Raw genomic sequence first — 20,746 nt, 5'->3', positions numbered from 1 at the left:
CACTCTGCTCAGTGTTATGTTGAGAGAACCAGAGAGCAGAGCAGTGTTGCCTGCCCTTTGTTGGCGTTGGCGTATGTTGTACAGTATAATGTATAATTTGTGTGTCTTGTAAGCCCATGAGGGCTGGGCACTGTCAAGTGCATGACACATTTAATAAAAATAAATCAAAATCAAAATCAAAATATAACCTGACCAGATTGTCTGGAACTCCCTCCTTATGACCTGACCGTTGTACCATAGTGGTGTTCATTCCTGAACCTGTTGGACAAAGAAACCTTTCTAACAATTTGTGTAAAAAAAAGACTGGTAAAGCAGAAGTACTGATTCAACTTAATTAGGCTACTGAAGTAAAAGGAAAAAAGTACAGGCTCTGAAATGTACTCGAGTATAAAAGTAAAAGGTTGTCTGTGCAAGGCGAATAGAAACTCACGTCATATTAATATAATTCAAATACTATTCAACTTAAAAGGTCCCTTCAAAACATATTTTAAGATGCATAAAGACTATAATCTTCTAGTCTTAATCACTATGACCCACTAGCTCAGAGAGTTGGATTGCTGTCTAGCAGTTTGGAGCTTGTGGCTTTGAGCCTCAGTGACCTTTGAGGTTGTGGGTTCGATCCTCAGTCGGTTTTGAATGTCGACAGCCAGAGGAAAGAGTCATTTAAAGCCCTGAGAAAACCTCATTCGAGTCTGACTTGGTGGCACAGAGAGTAGGCTTGCTGCCCGGCAATATTGAGACCTCAGCCGCTTTTGCGGTCGTGGGTTCGAGCCTCAGTCAGTTTTGAATGGTGACAGGCAGAGGGAAGAGACAAGAGCGCCCGGAGAAGAGCTGTGAGTGTGAAGGACAGCTGGTGGTGTGAAGGAATAATACACACAGAGACACCGGGGCAAGAGGATGTGGGTTCGATTCCCGCTCTGCTGCCACCACCGGGCCAAGGGGGGGGGCTGTTCTCCCCCCTGACCCCTGCAGAGACATGAGCTGAGGGTTATGAGACATTAGAACACGGCTCTCTTGAATACTCGATTCTGATTGGTCAATCAACAAGATTCACCGGTCATTATTTCTTGACAACCGACCGCTGCTCTGCCACACCTGGATTAATCAGTTGATAAGAGCCTTTTGTCAGCAAACACTACTAATTAGGCCAACCAGTTGCAGCTGTGGTGTCTTGTGTGCCAATTACGAATGAAACAAAACGCTATTAAAAAAATATATATATATTATTTTTGTCAGATTATTGAATGATTCAGTTGTAGGCCGTGTTCTAAGCGGGATAATGTATTGTGAGCCGGTGATTACTGGCGAAATAATGACCGACAGGTGAATGATTGAGCCCGACGCGCAGCGGAGGGCTTAATCATTCACCTAAACCACAGAGAGCTGATATTTTACTGACATCGGAAGTACGTTTTATGTCAACGACTGCCCTACTGGCTGCTGCTAGGTGTAAAAATAACTTTGAAAAACTGCTCTAGACTCAGTATATGACATGTCTGGATCTCTTTGCAGTCTGTCCACAGTATCCATTTCTGTGGATCTGTGAACCAACAGTCTACCTGTCAGACAGAGACAGTGACACAGTCGCTCAGCCGACTGAGCTATGCGCTGTTGGGAATTAAGCTTCTGATTTCTACACACTGTTGACACTGACAATAACACAGCATAAAGAGTGAGACAGGTGAGATTTGTACCAGTGAGTTGAGCTAGAGTCAGGGACTGACTAGTCTCCTTCATCAGCTTATTTCTATCAGTGTTCAAACTAGTGGTGATGATAAAGAAGGATCACTGCTGCAGCTTATAATGTGAGTACTTTTTAAGAAGTTGCCTGAGGCTGGGATTGAACCAACATGTTTATCTGAGTGAGCTATACTCCACTTTCTGTTAAACTCTTATCATATTTAGTCAACCTCATCCTGATTTTATTTAGTCAAGTTTTCGTCGACTAAGTGTCTAAGTATTTTCATCTCATCTTAGTCAAAGAAAACCGTAACTATTCATTAGAATTTCCAAACTTATTGTAAAGATATATTAATCTGTTATTCTGGAATTGTTGTAAGGTTTGAATGTGCAATACAGACACACATGTTTAACTTCTTCTTCTCTTCTGATTGGATCTCTTCCCAATTCGTCCCTCCCTAACATTTTTAGTCTAGTTTAAACTTTTCACCAGTGAAAATAGGTAGTCGACTAACATTTTTCCTCTACGAAATCAACACTGGATGCATGTCTCCACCTAGTGGTGCACTCCTCTTCCAAACTCACACACACTTTTCTACAACGACACCATGGGCTCTATTCTCCCACAGGCCATCGGCGCTATTACGGGCCTTAACCGCAAAAAAACGTGCCTTGCGCCTGTTTCGGCAAGATAGCAATAGGCTTTAGGCTGCCAAATGCGCTTTAGGCCGAATGGGCGTGGCGCAGTCCCAAAGTGGGCGTGTCGGCGCTAAATACCAGCCTAGTCATATCTTGGGAGCTGGCCTACATTTAGCGCTTTGCGCTTTTCAAAAGCAGGCCTATTCTTTGCCTTCACTGCTTCTTCTCTGTCACCCTTCTCTCTCTCTCTCTCTGAGTTCCCAGCATGCATTGTGTTTCTTCATTTCGCTACTAAATAGCCACCAAATGAGCCAAAATAGATATAAAAGGTAGTTCTAAATTAATGTGTAATGGTAACACAGCCTGCCATTGTCAACATTTCAATATTGGACCAAATAAAACCTCGAAATGAAAACACCACCCTATGTGAAACATATATGTCCTCCTGGGCATATATATACCCCTTGTCGAGTTAACGTGATTTAGAGAAGTAACAGCGGAACGCGCTTCGGAACGCGCTTCTAATGGCATCTGCTATACTGTGATGTCCGTCCAATAACTTGGCCCTGTTTCACATTTAGTTTTACAATAAAAACACATTTATGCAATGACTTGACATAATGTAGGGTATATTTATGTGCATCATCCTTCCTGCAGCAGGCGAGAGAAAATGATATCTTTCTGGACAAACTTTCACCAATCTAATAGGCTATATTTTTCTAGCTGATGCATAGAACATTATTTTCACTTTGATCTTGCTATAGTGTAGCGTATTTACATGCTTGCAGTATTGAAACTGCAGTTAGATTGGTTTGAGAAGCATAATAATATGGAATAATAGCCTATAATGCAGACAGACAGGCTGGATGAAGGGAGGGGGGGGGGGCAGAGCGTTTGGCTTTCGTCTGGTTTTGCGGGATCACTGGAATTGGAGCTAAAAAGGCAAGCGTGCGATTCGTTTATTGCACTTATCCAATGAGCATGACGGTGCATAATTTTACGCCTAAAAGGCGTGGTTGTAATGCTTTGGGCTGCATCTAGCGCCAGCACGACGATATCAAGTGCGCCTTTCCACGCCCACTGCTTTGATCTGCGCCTGCCGCTCGGCCTAGAAACTGCGCCGATGCAACGATAGGGGCCCATGTATCTGAAACAATGTTTACTTACTGTCAATCTCATCAAAGTTTCTGAAGACCATCTCCACGTGGGCAAACACCACATAGCCTACTGATAGCCTACATATTTCAATTCAAATACATGTCACTCTTGTGTTAGAATGAGTACACTAAATGGGCATTGACACTGTTTTTATATATAACCCTTGATCAATTATCTTTTCTTTTGTATTTGTCTGTAGGCTACATACGTGCACTGCCAAGAGTAGCGGCAGCATTATAAACCAGAGACCAGACTATATCAAAAACATAAACACACAGTGGCGTCTTTCATGCATGCTAGCAAGCGAAACTGCTGTCTGTCTGACCACAGACTGGTGAAAGAGACGCAGGATAGCCAAGCGAATGTGATTGGATGAACGTTTGGCGCTAGGCCAATCACAGGCAGAGAGGGTGCCTCCAGCCTTCGCCATCATGGGAGAAAATATCGCTGCCCGTAGGCGTCTATTTTCTTTTCCATGATGGCGAAGGCTAGACGAAGGCAAGACCCGCCCCTCTCTGCCTCTGATTGGCTGACTGCACTCTCTCGCCTGCTTCCCAGGCAAGCCCATAGGGCGAGCCAGAAGTCATCTGAATGACGTCATCCTATCACTTCCTGCTTTTCTCCCTGTACCAAGCGCTGAAAAAATATGAATGGCGGTGAACGGAGAATAACGTTACTTTTTTGATCCCGTTTGCATTGTGCCACGTGGGTGCCAATGTTAATTTTGTAAATTTAAAACATAACTTTGCATGTCAACAAAGCCAAAGTGAAACGTCACGTCCTAGGAAGTGACGTTACACTTTGGCTCTCACCACCCACAGAGTCCCATAATCCAATCACAGCCCTAAAAAAAAAACCCCGCGTGATGTGAAACCAACCTCCAGGAAATCTACAAAGGTGAGTCAGCTCAGCTGCCAGGTGTGGACCATTGAGATCTGATGTCGATTGTGTGGACTGTGGAGAGTAAACTCATAACGCGTGTAGTCCGCGTCATGTAGCCAAATCGTGTGGAGATTGAGCTACGTTTTTGTCGTCCCCTCTGGAGAAGGATTGGAATATCCCTGCAGCCTGTGGAGTATATTTCCACTCGGCGGATCTAGGCCGCAAACCCCTCTGATGAAGGCCGCAACCCCCTCCTTGACTACTGACTGACGGGTGAGTAGTTGTCGCTGTGACAATACGTGAGTAGTTGTCGCTGTGACAATACATTATACATTAACATTACTGTGCTGTGTATCAATTTCCCTTCTCTGTTGTTGAATTGCATTTGCACAAATTGCATTTCACACTGTTTTCACGGGTGGATCCGCGGGATCCACTCAAATCCGCTGGTGTAACTTCACCAATCTGTTTTTTCTTTGCATTTCACACTGTTTTCACGGGTGGATCCGCGGGATCCACTCAAATCCGCTGGTGTTCCTTCGCCAATCTGTTTTAATCTCTGGCCAAGATAGGTGCGCTGTCACCGAAAATGTATTGCAATTTGCCTGTCAAGGTGCGCCATTGGGGCTGGCCGGTGCTGACTCGTTATGCTGTTGTGTGTGGCTATTACTAGCCACTGAAACTGTTCACAGCCTGGGCTGAGCTGGCCAGCCACTGTGAATAAGACTAGCTGAGAGAGCGTATGCTTTGTATGTTGCCATGCATGGAAGTGGTTGCCTAAAAGGCTTCTTCTTAAACCCAATCCAGGCACCTCCTATTTTACCACGCTTGCTTGTTCTGCTTATCGTGTCAATTTGACGACCCGGAGTTGGTGTTGTGGATATAAAACTGTCCTGGAGAGGTGTGGTTGCAGACCTGAGATTACTCAGCGCTTCCTGTAGGTGATTCTGTGGTCCAGTGGCCCAGCAGCCTGCATTATGTTAGTCTGTCAGATAAACCATTCAAAACAAGGAGAGCTACAGCTGTAATCCCCCTCATCTTGTGCACAAAGTATTCCTAAAACTGTATACAAAATCAAACGGATAAAATCCACCTTAAAAACACAAACTTAAGGGTCTGTAGCGGAGAGCTCCTTAAAATCACATGTTTTTGCAAAGAGCCATGCAAAAAGACATATGTTCATCAAGGAACAAACAACAAACCAAGGTACTTATATTTATCTGTAAACTCAAGTTGTTTGTCACCAATGCAAAACTTAAAACTACTTCTTTCTCTACCTGGATTTCTAAAGTGCATTACTGGTTTTCTTTTGATTCATATTTTATGATCAATTATTTATTCATATTTATTTTGTATATTTCATTGTGCTGTATATTTCATATAAAAAAAAAATCACATTTTTGTAAACATTACAGTCCACACAAGAGAACCACAAATAAAAATACCCTACAATAACAGAAAATATAAACATACAAAACAAAACGAACCAAAAAAAAAAATCTTAACTGTGCATTGATGACTTCTACCAGCTAAATGTAACTATGTGCATTGATTACTTCTATCAGCTCAATGTAACTATCTGCATTGATTACTTCTATCAGCTAAATGTAGCTGTGCATTGATTACTTCTACCAGCTACATCTAACACTATGTGCATTGATTACTTCTACCAGCTAAATGTAACTATGTGCATTGATTACTTCTACCAGCTACATCTAACACTATGTGCATTGATTACTTCTACCAGCTAAATGTAACTATGTGCATTGATTACTTCTACCAGATAAATGTAACTGTGCATTGATTACTTCTACCAGCTAAATGTAACTGTGCATTGATTACTTCTACCAGCTAAATGTAACTATGTGCATTGATTACTTCTACCAGCTAAATGTAACTGTGCATTGATTGCTTCTACCAGCTAAATGTAACTATGTGCAGTATATTTCCCCTCGGAGTTCCAAGATGCGTCATGGCGGATCTAGGCCGCAAACCCCTCGCTGATGAAGGCCCGCAACCCCCTCCTTGACTACTGACTGACGGGTTATGTGAGTAGTTGTCGCTGTGACAATACGTGAGTAGTTGTCGCTGTGACAATAAATTATACATTAACATTACTGTGCTGTGTATCAATTTCCCTTCTCTGTTGTTGAATTGCATTTGCACAAATTGCATTTCACACTGTTTTCACGGGTGGATCCGCGGGATCCACCCAAATCCGCTGGTGTTCCTTCGCCAATCTGTTTTTTCTTTGCATTTCACACTGTTTTCACGGGTGGATCCGCGGGATCCACCCAAATTCGCTGGTGTTCCTTCACCAATCTGTTTTCATCTCTGGCCAGGATAGGTGCGCTGTCACCGAAAATGTATTGCAATTTGCCTGTCAAGGTGCGCCATTGGGGCTGGCCGGTGCTGACTCGTTATGCTGTTGTGTGTGGCTATTACTAGCCACTGAAACTGTTCACAGCCTGGGCTGAGCTGGCCAGCCACTGTGAATAAGACTAGCTGAGAGAGCGTATGCTTTGTATGTTGCCATGCATGCCATGCATGGAAGTGGTTGCCTAAAAGGCTTCTTCTTAAACCCAATCCAGGCACCTCCTATCTTACCACGCTTGCTTGGTCTGCTTATCGTGTCAATTTGACGACCCGGAGTTGGTGTTGTGGATATAAAACTGTCCTGGAGAGGTGTGGTTGCAGACCTGAGCTTACTCAGCGCTTCCTGTAGGTGATTCTGAGCTGTGGTCCAGTGGCCCAGCAGCCTGCATTATGTTAGTCTGTCAGATAAACCATTCAAAACAAGGAGAGCTGCAGCTGTAATCCCCCTCATCTTGTGCACAAAGTATTCCTAAAACTGTATACAAAATCAAACGGATAAAATCCACCTTAAAAACACAAACTTAAGGGTCTGTAGCGGAGAGCTCCTTCAAATCACATGTTTTTGCAAAGAGCCATGCAAAAAGACATATGTTCATCAAGGAACAAACAACAAACCAAGGTACTTATATTTATCTGTAAACTCAAGTTGTTTGTCACCAATGCAAAACTTAAAACTACTTCTTTCTCTACCTGGATTTCTAAAGTGCATTACTGGTTTTCTTTTGATTCATATTTTTATGATCAATGATTTATTCATATTTATTTTGTATATTTCATTGTGAAAATATAAACATACAAAACAAATCGAGCTAAACCTCTGTTTTGTATTGTATAGTGTTATGTTCTCCTATGGACCTTCCTAATTGTCGGGAATAAAGCTGAATTGAATATCCTCAAAATGCCCAGCTTAGCACAAAAACACTGGTGGTTGGCACGCCTGGTTGACCAGGAATGGGGTTCAAATCCCTACAGTGTCCTGCCTATTGTTGTGGCAATTTGAGGAAATAAAATATTGTTTTATCTTAATTAACTATATAAAAAATCAACTATCTAGTTCATGTACATTTTCATGGTTAGTTTTAAATTCATTACGCCCTTTTCCCACATGCATACCGGAAAATTACCTGTAAGTCAATATCGGACATTTCCCTGAATTTCCCTTCACACCTCAGCGTTCGCAAGTGAGAATCTAGTCGTCAAATAGCCGGTATGTTGGGGGGTGGGGTGGGGCGGAGCGGGCGGGGGGCGGAGGAGAGTGGCCTGGGGTCTGTGCTGCAGGGCACTGAGGCCAGTCAGAAAAAAACAACAAACACACATGGAGCCGGCGTCCACTCTTTTGATAATATTGCTGACGCGCTTTTTCCTCAAACGTAGACAGCGACGCAGACAAATTAAGGCGAAAATGGAAAGGGATATACGTGCGAACAGATTCATGTTCGCAGTCTTCTCCGCTCAACATCGTACAGAATATGAAGATGGACTAAACCGGGGACAGATCATGACATTGTTATGTACCTCTGCGCTGCTGCGTGAGACTAGAGCCGTCTGGAAGCGAGAGAGACCAGGAGGGAATTTATTTTGGGAAGATGCTCTGAACAATTTTGACGACGTGGAATGGAAGCGTCATTTTCGCATGTACGTTCGACTACGTGCTGAGTCTGGTCCGACCCGCACGCAAGATCACCCGGTGGCGAAAACCACTGGAAGCGCGTTTGCGACTGGCAATAGTCCTTTGGTGGTACGCAACACCAGGGGAATATCGAGCAATCAGCTGTGTATTTGGTGTTGGACTGTCTACTGTGTGCAACCTGGCCCGCCAAGTCACAGCCCACTGATAGCGGAAAATGACTGGACCCCTTTCTCACCTGTCTGTCTATCGCGGCATACCGCTCTTCTGACTGGCTCAAAACTGGTGAAATGGACGCGACGCGTCGCGCTTATACCGGCACGGCGCCTTTCCCACATGCAGGCATTTGACCACGTTCCGGTCATTTTGCGGTACAAAGCGCATGTGGGAAAGGGCTGTGTGTGTGTGTGTGTGTGTGTGTGTGTATATTAGGGCTGTCAAATGATTAATTTAACACCAACTATAAACAATTATTCAACAAAAGTTTTTGCCACCAAAAACTGCATAAAAGCAAAGAAATGCAAAGCAAAACAATGCAGACATGAAAAAAAAGGACAATACAGAATTGTTTTCTCCTCTTTCACCCCTCCCTTTCTCTCTTTCTCTCTTTTTCTTCTCCCCCTTTTTCCCCCTCTTCTCCTTTCTCCCCCCTCCCCTGGGCAGACTATTGTTCCCCAGCTTTGGCGGAGGAGGTAGAGCGGGTCGTCCACGAATGGCTTTGGATAAAAGAGGTCAGTGGTTCGATTCCTGGCTCCTCCAGTCTGCATGTCGAAGTGTCCTTGGGCAAGATACTGAACCCCCGAATTGCTCCTGATGGTGTGCCAGCAACCTGCCGCCATCGGTGTGTGAATGGGTGAATGTACCTACTGACTGTAAAGCGCTTTGGATAAAAGCACTATATAAATGCAGGCCATTTCTTCCAGTGGATTTTGTTGTACAGTAACAACACACACCACACATTTCCCACTGCACCCATACTGTACACTTCTAGACACCACTGATACTGACTACCACCAGTGTTGGGCAAGTTACTTTCAAAATGTAATATACTACATATTACTAGTTACATTCATTTAAGTAATAAGTTACTTTACAATATTAACTCGTTATTACACTGCTTTTGCATTACTTTTACCAAAACGGCAGCAGCAGCAGAATGACATCGCCGCCCGGGAACCAACCCGAAAAATAATTTCAACCGCCTTGGAATCAGTGTAAACAATCCAAAATTCTAAATGTTATCCTTTTCCTTTGTTATTGTCATCTATAGTGGTTATTTGCATAAAAACAGTTTGATTAGGAAATGATTGCATCTTTTTTAAATATGTGCTTTGATTTAATCAAATGTAACTCAATTTGTAACTTGAGTTACTTGACACAGTAACTGGTATAATATTACTGAAAAGGGTTTCAGTAATGTTATATTAGAGTTACTGCTAAAAGTAATATATTACATGTAATATGTTACTCTTATGAGTTACCCCCAACACTGATTACCACACTCCATTGTACTTTTTGTTGTCTATTCTTTACTTTCTCTTGGGTTTGGTAATAAGTTCAGTTTATTGTTCAAAAGTGCTCGTGTACATCTCCATTACATTACGTTACATTACGTCATTTGGCAGACGCTTTTATCCAAAGCGACTTACAATAACACATTTTTTCTTTTTTCTTTTTTTTAAGAAAGAGAGAGAACGAAGTTAGATCAAGAAGGGCCCAGATGGAGCCTGAAAAGGTGTGTCTTTAGTCTTTTCCGAAAGATCGGCAGTGATTCAGCCGTCCTGACCGAAGGTGGAAGCTCGTTCCACCATTGAGGTGCCAGGGACGAGAAGAGTCGAGATCGGGATGAGCGACTTTTGAGCCCCCGTAGCGAAGGAGGGGCGAGGCGTCCTGCACTGGTGGAGGAGCGAAGGGAGCGCTGAGAGGTTTGGAACCTGACCATGGATTGCAGGTACCGGGGAGCTGACTGGTGTACTGCCCTGTAGGCCAGTACCAGTGTCTTGAATTTGATGCGGGCCGAGATGGGAAGCCAGTGGAGCTCCTGGAAGAGGGGAGTGACGTGAGAGAATTTGGGTTGGTTGAATACCAGACGGGCTGCAGCGTTCTGAATCTCCCTCTTTTCTTGTGGCCTATGAGCCGGTCATAACACTGTGTGCATACTTGAAATGCCAACAAGCCGCAAGTTTGTGGGCTGCAAACTATTGCCTAAGTTGAAGAGGCTCATATGCTGCTGCATTGCCTAACTGACTTTCAGAGATTCAAGTGTTGGCTTTTGTCACGAGTGATTGCCAGAAAACATATCCCCAGCACTTAGCGTATCCCCTGCAAAGTGCATTGTAATTGTTTGTAGCATTTCTTTATTTTTCTTTATTTTTCTTTATTTTTTAGTCTTGGGTGTCTGTGTCTCTTGTATCATTATTATGTTTTGTCCTATTTTGGTGCTTCATGCCTTGCTTTTCCTTATGTCTCTGTTTATATGTAGTATGTTTGAAATGAAAAGCCCAATAAACAAATTTGAATAATAATATGCTGCTGCATGGCTGAAGTTTGTTTTATCTATCATATTCCTCAAATGTTCTGTTGATTGATTTGGTTTCAGTTTGTTTGATTCACGTGTGTTCAGTTTCAGTATTGTTTTCACTTTGTTAGTTACAGTATTTGCCCTAAAGTGTCATTGGAGCGAGGCCACACCAGGGGGCATCCTAACCCAAGGAGATCACATCCAGACGTCACATTGTTCTGTGCACTTCTCTTGAGATGGACCTATCTGAAACTCATTCAGGTTGCTGCAAAAGACTTGTCGCAAAACAAATAAAATGGCCTATTTCAAAGGGTCCGCATTTCAAATGAAGCTTTTATGGCTATTATGAGACTTCTTTATTGGCTGGAATCAGATTAGATTAGACCTACAAGCAGGGGTGTTCAAACTTTTTTAATGGGGGCCAGATTAGATAATGTGAAATTACCAGGGGGCCGGCCAGCTGCTTCTCGCATCATATGGGTTATAAAAATAAAAATCACATAACTTACAATTGTACTTTTGTTTACCATCTGAAAACACTAGTTCTGCCTGTGTTGTTCCTACTTGGTGCTCGTCTACAAACTGTATGATAGTGCTGTCATCGTTAGGTGAATGGAAAAAATGCTAAATGAACTTGCTTCATTAACCAATACTGTGTGGAGGAGGGCCACATATAGTCTATTTTGAGAGACAAGCCGAGGGCCACTTAAGAGCGGTCAAAGGGCCGCATCTGGCCCCCGGGCCGGACTTTGGACATGCCTGACCTACAGGCTTTGGGGATCTTGTGCAGTTTACCCGCAGTGCTAAAGTCACATGTAATAAATGAAGAGATCTTCTGAGATGAATGGCTTGGTCCTTCACCTTTTACCACAAGGTGTCGTTCTCTGTAGGCCTCATCTCGGCGGACAGTTGCATCACTGGAAAAAAGAGACGATGCTTTCCAGATTGTTTCCTTCTTCAGCAGATGTGGTGAATAGACAATGACAACACGTACCGTGTGGGAAACAGACGCTGTATCACTTAAGGTTCCCCCGTTATGTGTTGTTTAGGTGTTTAGGTAACCATGGAGACAAAATATGCGGCCTAATAACATCTTACACTGCAGTTTTCATCATTCATTCATTCCTTTTTTAATGTGTACCGTAAATTCCGGACTATAAGCCGCACCTTTTTTCCCGTTTTTTGGCCTTTTTTGGCCCCTGCGGCTTATATAACGGTGCGGCTTATCTATGGATTTTTTCAAAAAAAAAAAAAAAAAAATCTCTTTTTTAGCACTCTTTCTAACTATAAATCCACTTCTGTTTTAATTTCCTCTCTTGCCCTCTTTTCACCACACTGTATGACACTGTATGACACTGTATGACACTGTGTGCACTGTAAATAACAACACAGGTGGTGTTGTGTTATGTTGTTTTGTTGAAATGTTAATAAATGGGAGCATTACATATGGTAATTAAACATTAAAACAATAAAAAAAAAAATAAAAAAAAACATTAAAACACCCGCGGCTTATAGTCCGGTGCGGCTTATATAAGAAAAAAATAGTCAACTTTGAAGGTGCGGCTTATACACCGGTGCGCCTTATAGTCCGGAATTTACGGTAGTTCATCCCTTTAAAAAGTATAAATTCGCCAGAGTCAAACAAACAGTCAAAAACAAGAAGCTAGTAGCAAGTAGGAATATGGTGATTTTTCATCGGGGCGAAACGTGTGAATTGTCCATTAGGCCAATAGATGAGAGAAGGATGAGCTTTTTGCGTGGCTGGCTGATGATGGGACAGTCTAACATGCTGGGTGTGTCCGGTCACGCCCTCATGTGCGCACATCAGTCAGCGGGGGCCCCTGATTTGACGCCCTATAGGCTAGGCCCCTCCCTTATAAACGGAGTATAGTACATTCCTGCTGTGTTTCCCATGATGCATGCTGCAAGTGTGACTGTATATGAGGCTTCTCTTCTGTCTGTGTGTGTGTGCGTGCGCGTGTGTGTGTGTGTGTGTGTGTGTGTGTGTCTGTGTGTGTGTGTGTGTGTGTGTGTGTGCACGCGCGTGCGCGTGTCTCCCGTGCACGCATGGGCGTTTCACTGCACATGAGTAGAAACATTCCACAGAATCATTCCATAGAGGTCAAGTGGTGTAAATTTCAGAAAGCCCCTCTGTCACTTTCACAGACCCTCTCATGTGCAGTACATTTCTTTCAGTCAGGAGGACCACTATAGTCAAAAGAACACTTTTATTATCGCCATAATTCAGTGTTAGTTATATCTTTGGCGGTATGACTCTGTTCACGGAGTCAGCAGCAGCAAAAAGACCCCCAGGTACACAGGTGGCAACACTGACAACAGAAATGACTTTGTTGAAGTCAGACAGTAAGGAGGAGCTGGGTTGCAGAGGAGGCAGAATAGGGTATAGGCCAGACTGAAGCAGCTTTAAATTAGGTGCACTCAATGCGATCTGCCAATTGAATGCATAGAAGGGAATCAGCTGAGCCATCAGCTGATGTGGATGTGGATGTGGGTGTGTGATAAATATGATTAGTGTATTTGTGTCATCTTGACATGCTGTAGTATGGAGGTAAATATGACGACGGACGTCACAAATGAGCGAGGAAGAAGACGATTTCTAGCCCAATTTATGGTAAACTACATCTGGGTTGTGGTCACATTATGATCCAGTTTTATTTCAAATTCTTTTACTTCATAATTCTCTGTCAGGTGCACTTAATTGTTGCAGCCGTTTGTCCTGGTTGACCCTCGTCGAGATGCAGGGCAGGCCCGTTTGGTTTTGTGTTTTTGGTTTTGTCTGCTGATGATAAAATCAAGATGAGACATTTCTGTTGTTGATGTAGAACACCCAGCCAGACCAAACTGTAGCAGTGCAGTAAATCGTGAAAGATCGTTTGTTGGGTGTTCTCAATAATAACAACACATTTCTGGCCTCGCCAAGGCCGTATTTTTTCGAATTTTCTTTCATTTTGTTGACTTTTTAAAAGAGATTTATCTTAAGCCATGATAGGCTACATGTGATATGTGCAACGATATTTATTTCTTTTCATTGAATTGTGACATTAATCTATTAATCTTGACACACAAATGTCAGTTCTGGAGCTCTGGTGCAACTTAACATGCTGCTTAAACGTCCAAGGAATGATTCTCTTCCACTTCCAGGCTGGAATGAGCAGGCAGAAGGGAGGAGAATGTCGAAGCTTCCAAACGCGACGCGTCACACGTGTGTTTTCACAGCGGGACGACCTCTCAGCAAAGGTCATCCTGTGCAGGCCGTGTTGCTTGACCAGTCTTGAATCAATGTCCCGGTCAATAGAGAGCCTGCTTCAGCACTGTACCAGAGATTTTCATCCGCCATTTATTTTCCCATAGACATTTCGTAAAATGCTTATGAAAAGAGTTTTAAAAAGAGTTTTACTGGTTCAAACGGTTCGGCTAACGCTATAATCAGGAGAGACCATAGAACATTTAACTGGGACCAAAACTAAAGAACAACATGATCGAAATAAATATTTTCTTCAAAACACACATTCTTTTACGTTTTGGTCCGAGTGAAATGTTATGCGATCTCTCCTGTTTCTAAATATATCCGTACCGTTTGGTTTGAACCAGTAAAACTCTTTTTGTAAGCATTTTACAAAATGTTTATGGGAAAATAAATGGTGGATGGAAATCTCTGGTACAGTGCTGAAGCAGGAAGTGACGTTCCACTTTGCCTCTCTATATGAGAATTGTACGTTGCAAGAAGGAAAACAGTTGGTCAACATTCCTTGTTCTATTTCCTCCTATAGCAGGAAAACCTGGGAAGAAGAGCTTGATAAAAGTGAGAGAAGAAGAAGACATACTGTATTTGTAGAGTATTATATTTAGTGTGGCCGTGAAGTGCCTCATTTATTTTGGCTTTAACAGTGACTCGGACTCCACTCTGTTGTTCCAGGTTTTCACCTCTGTGACCTTAGCAAGACAGCATGCCAAAGACTATTTCCCCACTCATACTATTCACTATTTCAAAGCAGTTATTAGCCCATATCAAAGGCCTGATGGGACGTTTAGCACTTTAAGATCTGTCAGGGTTTATAAGCTCTCATTATCATGGGAATGTGTTATTCATTGTTTTTGTTTTGATCAACTGCTCAAGTCCTATTTCATGTCAAGCTTATTAGCTGAATGACTGGATTTCAGGTTGTCTGTTTATGCATTTTGGAAGTCTAGATCCCACTGAGGAACACCATGTCCTGCACGTTGACCAGGTGGCTCAGAGCTGGACGGCTGCACCACACACAGTCAGTCTATAGGTTGTGGGTTTGAGTCTCAGGGAAGTGAAGACTGAGCACTGAGCAGCTCTGACAGAAATGACTTGACCTTGTAAGACTCAGTGGGGTCACAGAGTTGGACAGCTGCATGGACGTTTTGAGGTTGCGGGTTCGAGCCTCAGTCACTCTAGAGTTTTGAAAGTGGACACCCAGACAAAAGACTGAAGCTAAAAACCTTTGATATGTTGCCTCGACCAGATCTTACAGAATCAAATCAGATCTTGCCAGGTACTAAATTGTCTGGGATCCGGTAGATCTGGATGCTTATTTAAGCACCCAGATCGAGCATTATCATTTAGTGTGTTCACACTACACCCTTCAGACAAGAACTTATTAATCATATTAGTCTGAGATCATTTCCTTCATTGTTAGAGTGCCATATATCCAATTTACTTTTAGTAAAAAAGTATTTCTACTGGCTGTTTCTGTGCAAAGCTAACAAACTCACGGCATATTAACATAACTCAATGTTATATCATTAAACTTAAAAGATCCCCATCAAACATGTTTTAAGATCTATAAAGTATATATATATAAATATACTGTGCGATATGGTTTTTCCACAAAAAAAGGTGCACATAATGTGTGCAAGCTGGGTAGCGCGAGACGAGAGAGACAGACAAACAAACATGCATTACAATTAAAGTAATAACTAGCATGTTTCGAAAATGTAAGGAGTAGAAAGTACAGATATTTGTGTTAAAATGTAGGGAGTAAAAGCAAAAGTTGTCAGAAAGATAAATACTCCGCAAAGTACAGATACATGAAATGAATTCTTCTTACTGTAAGTACACAGTAACAAAGTATTTGTACTTAGTTACTTCCCATCTCTGCTAATATGGATCCATCTTGGATTTGTTTTTGTTTTTTTAAACTGAACATGGCTGTAGTAACACTTAACGTCTACAGGGGGACTGTCTGTCTGCGCCTCCTGAACTTACGATCCCGCTCGGTCTCTCGTGCGCTCCCCCTCCCCCTTACCTCCGGCCCTTCCATTCCTCCCAATATTATCTTAGCATCAATGAGTGTGGAGACGGGGTGCGTCTTGGCGGTGGGGGCAGGGCACGCGGGGCGCGTCTTGGAGCGCGGAGGGAAAACATGACGTATTTGGCAGCTGCAGACGCCGAGGGGGGAGAACGGCCCGCAGTGAAAACAACCGGCCGAGTCGTGTGCTCCGCTCTGTCTGCCCCTGTAGGACAGAGGGGACCACTTTGTTACAGGGCGAGGGGACAGAGTGAGGGGACAGAGGGGACCACTTTGTTACAGGGCGAGGGGACAGAGGGGACCACTTTGTTACAGGGCGAGGGGACAGAGGGGACCACTTTGTTACAGGGCGAGGGGACAGAGCGAGGGGACAGAGGGGTCCACTTTGTTACAGGGTGAGGGGACAGAGGGGACCACTTTGTTACAGGGTGAGGGGACAGAGGGGACCACTTTGTTACAGGGCGAGGGGACAGAGGGGACCACTTTGTTACAGGGCGAGGGGACAGAGGGGACCACTTTGTTACAGGGCGAGGGGACAGAGCGAGGGGACAGAGGGGTCCACTTTGTTACAGGGTGAGGGGACAGAGGGGACCACTTTGTTACAGGGTGAGGGGACAGAGGGGTCCACTTTGTTACAGGGTGAGGGGACAGAGGGGTCCACTTTGTTACAGGGCGAGGGGACAGAGGGGTCCACTTTGTTACAGGGTGAGGGGACAGAGGGGTCCACTTTGTTACAGGGTGAGGGGACAGAGGGGTCCACTTTGTTACAGGGTGAGGGGACAGAGGGGTCCACTTTGTTACAGGGTGAGGGGACAGAGGGGTCCACTTTGTTACAGGGTGAGGGGACAGAGGGGTCCACTTTGTTACAGGGTGAGGGGACAGAGGGGACCACTTTGTTACAGGGTGAGGGGACAGAGGGGACCACTTTGTTACAGGGCGAGGGGACAGAGGGGACCACTTTGTTACAGGGTGAGGGGACAGAGGGGACCACTTTGTTACAGGGCGAGGGGACAGAGGGGACCACTTTGTTACAGGGCGAGGGGACAGAGGGGTCCACTTTGTTACAGGGCGAGGGGACAGAGGGGTCCACTTTGTTACAGGGCGAGGGACAGAGGGGTGGACATTTTAAGGGGGGCCTGAGGAATGAGTGAAGGTGGAGCAGACGATTATAAAAAAAAACATATGGGACGGGGACCTGATCTTCTTACTTGGGTGGGTCTGCTGCTCCTCCTCGAACCTTAGACATTCAATCACATCTGACATCTCAGCCAAGGACCTGCTCACCCCGACAGAGTTCAAGGTTCAATCAGTTTGTGAATAACAGGGATGCGTATCACAGTATACACATCCAGAGACGTTTACCAGTTGGCTCAGTTTAGAGATCGACTTCTCACAGTATATTTATGTCTTCTTCACTATGTGCTGCTGTGATGGCCGTACTGTTTTGGTGTATTGTGACAACCAGGGCCGTTAAAGCAGTGCTAAATGGCCTTGAGGGATATATTTTCCTTACAGGGTGTGGAGAAGGGCACCAGGGCAGGGTAGGACTTCCCAGGGAGGTTGATGTTGTGATGAAAGTGAGGGGTGTGAAGAGATGGCCCGCCTGTCTGACCGACACATAGTATACATACAGTCAATGAAGTGACAGAAACTGGATCTAAAAATATGCGGCCGGGAACATGGCTGTACCAGCATGTACACATGGATGGAGCAGGAGACTGGACTGACAGACCGGTATATGTACCGAAATATATAATACTAGTAGGTGCTCGATTCCTAGGCTCGGCCCTGCAGCTCGACCGCCACACGGCCTCGCCTGCTCTATTGGCATGCACAGCATCATCCATCAATTGCTCGAGTGTCATAAGATGAATTTGCTCTCGTGACATCACTGTGACATCAGTGCCTATGACATCATCAGTGATGTCATAAGATGATTTAGCTCTCATGACATCGCTATGACATCATCAGTGGGACAAAAATTGAAACGGAACAGATTGCAACACTTTCCCCTTTTATACAGTATATATAGATATAGATAGATCGATAGATTTACCAAGAGTTTGTAAAATGAGCGGTTAATGTGTTGCTCTGTCAGGTTTGTGAGCAGAACGCTGGCTGGCACATGCTTATCATGAACATGTTCGCTGCAGCCGCTTAGGAAAGACAGCTGGGGGATGTTTTGGTCGCCCCACCCAAACAGTGAAAGACAAAACTGTGTGAAGTGATGTCATTACTACTGCTTATGCAAACCAGCTGTGACCTTATGGGCTGTATGGGATTTACATTCCCAGCGTGTGAGAGCACGGGTGTGTATACGTGTGTGTGTGTGTGTATATACGTGTGTGTAGTGTGTACACACGTGCGTCATCGTGCTAGCTAGTGCGTGTCTGCAGCAAGTTTGTACACACATGCAATTGATTTCCAAATCTATCGTGCTCTTCTTCTGTGGTTAGCAGCCCCGTCACTTTTTACAGCACTCTTCTTCTGTGGTTAGCAGCCCCGTCACTTTTTACAGCACCGAGTGCTGTGATATTTTATAAAAAAATTTACATAAAGAAAGTGAAGACGAAAACAAATATGGAAAAAAGTATTTATTTTTACAGTATTTATTTATTTCATGTTGAATCCAATCTTGCACTCTCAGGATGCTAGCTAGTACAATTAAAGTCACATATTGGAATGTTAGAAATGAGAAGACAGAAAATTAATTGAAAGCAGAAATCGACGTGAGACATCCAAGTTATGGGTGGACTTGATGAAAGTTGGATGAAAAACAGTCATTGCATCCCCCCCCGTGGTATGTCTGTTGAAATGGAAGGGCAGAATGATCGAGTTTGGACAACTAACATTTTTCTTCTAGTCAGTGAACATCTTCCTTACTTCTGACATGGCTCTAACAATGTTCTATTCTTACAACCTAAAGCTATGAAATGACATGTCTTTGGCACAACACAAAGCGAGCGAGTAACTACAGCATGAAAACAAGAGAACAAAACAGCTGCAAAATACTGATATTAAAAACGGCTTATGAGGAAAAAGAGACTAATACTGAGTAATGTCTGGACAGAGCTCACAGAGAGAGAGGCTCTGCTTGTTCTGAGTCCAAGGCCTTTACGAGTCTGTGAGTGAGTCAGTGTCACATCGAGGAGGCGTGGTGATAGCGAGCGTTGTTTTGACTGATCTCAGTACAGCTCGTCAGTGTCACATCGAGGAGGCGTGTTGATAGCGAGCGTTGTTTTGACTGATCTCAGTACAGCTCGCCTCGCAGTGATGAAGTGTGTGGTCCCACCTCTTCTAGATAACGCTGAGGACCAACCACCCGCCACCCACACGTCCTCGTTCTTCACCACGGGGACCGACCGCAATCACTTTGTCATCTCATTTGAACACGATTGTACACTTTTCGTGGCTAATGTCACATGATGCACGTTAGTCAATTAACACATACGTACTTCTTCAAAAGTTTTGACTGTGACACTCGTTGTCAAATACATGCACAGTACACATACAGTACAGTAAGAGAAGCTTAGATGCATGTGTGGATACACACAGTCCATGCACAGTACGGATATTAAAGGTATACATTCACACACGCTTATACATGCAGAACTGCAAACGCAGACACAAGTACACACTCACAAAATCACGCGTGCGCGCTCACACACATGCACGCACGCACACACACATGCACGCACGCACACACACACATGCACGCACGCACACACACACACACACACACACACATGCATGTGCACACACACATGCACGCACGCACACACACACAATAACTCAATCAAACAAGATCAGAGCCCTATGGATTTGTAAACTGATTCCACGCAGTGTGTCCCGCCCCCCGCCCCCACTCTCTCTCTCTCATTGGTTTGCACTAAACTAAGGAAGAATCTGATTGGATACTCTGTGCTGTGGTTGTCCTAGTGGAGGGTTTGGTGGATGACATGTGCAGGGCGTTGACAGCCCATTGGCTGTGACTCCAGGCTGCAGTCGTCATGGGAACCAGTGGTGATTAATGATCAAATAATATACTCCCCACCCCGCCCAGAACCAGAACTGCCTGTCTGTCCCCTGGTCTGTCTGTGCTCCGGTCTCCAGCCTGACTGACGTCAACAACCCAGGGACCATCGTCATCATCGTCATCATCATCCATCACTGCGGTACTGCTTTGACTTTACTACTGAAGGACTGTCCCTCCCCACAGAGTGTTGAGGCGTCCAGCCAGAGGAGGAGTGTCAATGTGGGACATTGTTCTAGTCCCCGATGTCCACTGTGCTGCGGACTCGCTCTGTGGTGGTGTGGAGGGGTGGATGCAGGGAGGGGAGTGTAGGCATGTGTGTGTGTGTGTGTAGGGTGGGGTTGGGAGGGTGGTGTTTGTAATCTGTGGACCTTCTCACAGCTCGGTATCTGCTGTCTTGGCGGTGGAGGTATCTGCTGTCTTGGCGGTGGAGGTGCCGTTGGTGGGAGGAGGCTCGGTCTTGACGGCCTCGGGGGGCGGGGCCTCTCCTCCGTTGACGCTGGGCTTCTCCTGGGTTTCAGGAGGGGGGTTGA

This window comes from Poromitra crassiceps (assembly GCF_964638095.1).
Source record: "Poromitra crassiceps genome assembly, chromosome: 20".
In the NCBI taxonomy this organism is placed as follows: Eukaryota; Metazoa; Chordata; class Actinopteri; order Beryciformes; family Melamphaidae; genus Poromitra; species Poromitra crassiceps.
This window is presented reverse-complemented; position numbering follows the sequence as displayed.